This window comes from Echinops telfairi, unplaced genomic scaffold, assembly GCF_000313985.2.
Source record: "Echinops telfairi isolate 266 unplaced genomic scaffold, ASM31398v2 ScPeMD7_9;HRSCAF=40, whole genome shotgun sequence".
NCBI lineage: Eukaryota > Metazoa > Chordata > Mammalia > Afrosoricida > Tenrecidae > Echinops > Echinops telfairi.
Genome location: NW_022103906.1, coordinates 38,558,123 through 38,562,213, shown reverse-complemented (window position 1 = coordinate 38,562,213; position 4,091 = coordinate 38,558,123). Strand labels below are relative to the sequence as shown.

The 4,091-nt window shown below is 38.4% G+C and overlaps 1 pseudogene; it reads right to left on the bottom strand.

The window, feature by feature from the left end:
- LOC101641558 overlaps window positions 1–3,198 on the bottom strand; it is a 21,339-nt pseudogene extending 18,141 nt beyond the window's left edge.
- Window positions 3,199–4,091: the final 893 nt, after the last annotated feature.

Below are 4,091 nucleotides of genomic sequence, written 5' to 3'. Positions count from 1 at the left end.
ATTTAATAGAAGAAAGTATTCTTGCATTGAGGGAGTACTTGAGTGGAGGCCCAATGTCCATCTGCTACCTTAGTACTAAACCTATAAATATACACACATAGATCTATTTCCCCATCCTCATATATAAGTATATTTGCATATGTACATGCCTTTATTTAGACCTCTATACATGCCAATTGCCTCCTAGCTCATTCCTCTATTTCCTTTGACTTTCCTCTTGTCCCACTATCATGCTCAGTCTTCATTTGGGTTTCAATAATTCCTCTTGGTTATATTACCTTTGATCACTCTTTGGAATTATCTGTTCAGCTCTTTGACTTCATCATCTCTTCCATTTGCTCCAACTACTCTATGGGACAGAGCGAGTTTCAGAGTCTCTTGTGACATCCACGTTGATCTTTTCTTTCTTTCCTGTCTTTCTAGTGACATTTTGCTTCCTTCATGTGTAATGTTCCTCATGTCATCCCACAGCTCTTCGGGTCTTCTGTCATTAACATTCAGTGGGCCAAATCTGTTCTTGAGATGTTTTTGAAATTCAATCTCAAGATTTGTCTATTTAGTGATGGCTTTTATGTTGCTGTGATGCTAAAAGCTATATTATTGATGCTGTAAATACCAGCAGGGTCACCCAAAGCTAACAATTTTCAGAGTAAGAATAGACTGCAATAAAGGAAAAGACTGTCTACTTCAGGGAATTAGTCACTGTAAACCTTATGAATAGCATAGAAACGTTATTGGATACTGAAGACCTACCGAATAGAAGCATAACAACATCAATGACTGTGCCAGATGTCCCTCAGGTCAGGAGGCACTAAAAGATGACTGAGAGCTACCTTCTCAAAGTACAGTATGGCCCTCAACAGTTTCATTTACTACTAGGGCATGATTCAAAGTGAGAAGAAACAGCTACCAAAAAAAGAATTAAAACTTGAATTATCTGAAGTATGAATTTATTGGAAGTTGTCAAAACTAAAATACAATGAATTGATAAACTAGGTGTTAATGAGCTAAAATTGACTGGCATTTTTCATTTTTAACCAGAAAATCCTATGCTGTACTATGCTGGAATGACAGCTTGAATAGGAAAACAGCTACATTCATCATCCAAAAAGACATTTCAGGATATACCTTGGTATACTATGGTACCTGTCATAGGATAGTGTCTATCTACCTACAACGAAATCCAGTCCATACAACTATTATTCAGATTTATGCACCAACCTATCACTATGCTAGTGATGTAGAATTTAAAGAATTCTACCAAGATTTTTAGTCTGAAATTGATCAAATATGCAATCAAGAGGCACTGATAATGATTATAAATTGCAATGCAAAGTTGGAAACAAAGAGGAAGGAGCAGAATTGGAAAATATGGTGGTCTTGGTGATAGAAATGAAGTTGAACAGCTCATGACAGAATTTTTCAAGATCAAAATTGTAAATAACTCCTCCATTGTAAATAATTTTTTGAACAACACCAAAGATGACTACACCCGTGAACTTCTCCAGATGGAATACGCAGAATTCAAATTGACTACATCTGAGGGGAGAGATACAGGAGATTTATATCGGTGACTAAAACCAGGCCAGGGGAAGACAGTGGGACAGATCACCAATTGCTTCAATGCAGGTTCAGGAGAAAATGAAAGCACGTCCCCAGGAGCATAGTATGAACTTGAATACATTCCACCCTGAAGTGTCTTGTACCGAGATGGGAAAATCAGGTTTGGGTGCAGCAGGTACCTGTAGTTTGCTAACCAATCACAGGCCTCCTTATTGTCCTTCTTCGGCATCCGTTTGTCCCTTTTTACTGATAATTCACATAAATAAGCATTTAAAATAACAACTTTTATGCTTTCTGCTATTATAACCAGTACTTGGCCTCCCTTGGCGATCCATGATTTGGACCAGACTGACTAAATGAATACCCAGCACTCCCAAGTTATCTGAGTTTTACTAGATTTGGCCAGTGGGTAACACTAGAAGGGACCAGAGGGCAGGACAATTGTGAAGGCAGGATGTCTCTCCCCAGTCCTCTCTTTCTCATGTACCATTTTCAGCCACATTAAGGACGGAAAATGCTCAACATTCTGACACTTAGCATGCAGACCGCAAGAAGGGTTAGAAAAAGGGGTGTGAGGTAGAGTCATCTATGAAAAAGGTGGAATTATAGGAGAGAACATCTAACATTTCTGAAACCAATTTACAAATGCCTTTTATGAAAGAGGAAATAAGAAACTGCCCAATTTTTTTTCAAACTGCCAAATTTTTCAAAGAGGTCAAGTAAAATAATAACTGAGAGTTATCTTTTATAATTTTCAATTGGTTACTAGGGAGGGGAGTATAATTTGCTTGGTAAGGATGATAGTAAATTCAGGAAAGATTAAGATGAAACATGAGAAGTATGGAAATCAGTATTGATAAACATTAAAATGAACAGAGAAACATGAGTATAACGTAGGAGAAAGATAGTGTCTAAGGAAGGATTTTTCTAGCTGTGGGTCATATATCAGTCAGTCTAATCAGTCAAACAACATTTCTTCAGTCTTACAGAAGTGATCATTTAACCAGGTAATGGAAAACCTGTATCATCAACTGGGGGATAGGGACCTTAGAAATTAGCACCTTCAGGTCACTACTTCTTATGGTTGAAGGAATAAAAGATTAGAAGTTAATAGAACCCAAAGTTCAGGATCACCTACAGAAAGTGGGATGGTATCAGTCATTTCCAGTCAGATCTGGAGACAAGAAGACTCAGTTTTTACCAGAGATCTTCGGACATTGGAATTTTATGACGACCAAACAATGACTAGTTGAACAATTATCTGATGAGCAATTATTTAGCCTTTTATACCAGAATCATCTAGGGGAATCTTTAAGAAATACCAGCAGCTGGATTGTACCCCAGATTATTAAAGATTATTTACATTTATATCTACAATTACATTTATATTTATTTTTAGGAGCAAGCTAGGTTTTGGTATATTTTATGAATCTCCCAAAATGATTATAATATAGATAAGCTTGAGAACCAGTGCTCAAAATTATGTTTTGTAAGGAAGCAAAATATTCAGAATGCTTCCTCCAGTACTTGAACCCAGACCTCAGTCTCCATCAGAGCCACAATTGCTTAAAGTCCCTAACCTACACGTACCATTGATGGAATTTCCTTAATGAATTGGGCTTCTGAAAGCTCCATTGCTCTAACGCAGTTTTGAGGTTATAAGAACAAAAGATGAAAAGTCCAGAAGCTACAGTCTTTGCTTCCTTTCACAACCAGGAGAATAATGAAGAGGTGTGTTTATACACATGGCTCTGAGAGACACATTTTCCAAGAAAGCTGTAAATCACAGCTGGCAGGTGTCAGGGCACAGGTGAGGCACGGCGAGTGAAGAATTAGTACATCTGATCTCTTTGCGAGCCGCTGACATGCGTCTCAGGTTTGTACTTCTCCTCTCTGGAACTCCTCACACAGCTCATAACCAGGGCTCTCTTATTCTTGGAGCCTGAAAGGTCTGATACTTTTAGAGAACTGAAATCTTGAGTCTGTGGATCAGAAATAAGCTCCTAGTCTTTTATTGTGAAGCCTACGTATCGGATAAGTAATTTCCCCAAGCAGCTGGGATTCAGTCAGTGTTCTTAGTTATAATTAAGTGATAAATCTTCACATGGAAGACATCCAACACCAACTATGTCAGTTCCATTGAAGTGGAATAGGGCACAAGATACATTTACCTAGGAAAACGATTCCACTTTGGAAAACGATATTCCCTTGTCAGAAGCCAGATGACAAGCAGTTGCCTGTGAACGGCAATAACAAAGGCTCTTCAGTGGCTTCTGATGCATTACTCATCCTGTGTCCATGCAGTTTTCTGTAAATAATGAGTGGCATCCTCCTTGCTGACATTTCCATATTGGTATCCACATCCCCAATGTCCAGATAGGCTCCTTTGTTGGCATTGACCCATCCCTAATGCTCAGCTGGGATGTAGAGCACATCACAGGCAGTCTTTCCTATGGGACACAGATCATTCTACTGTCCACGGTTATTATTAATCCTCTTGTCAAATTCTTTCATCAAGCAAACATTTA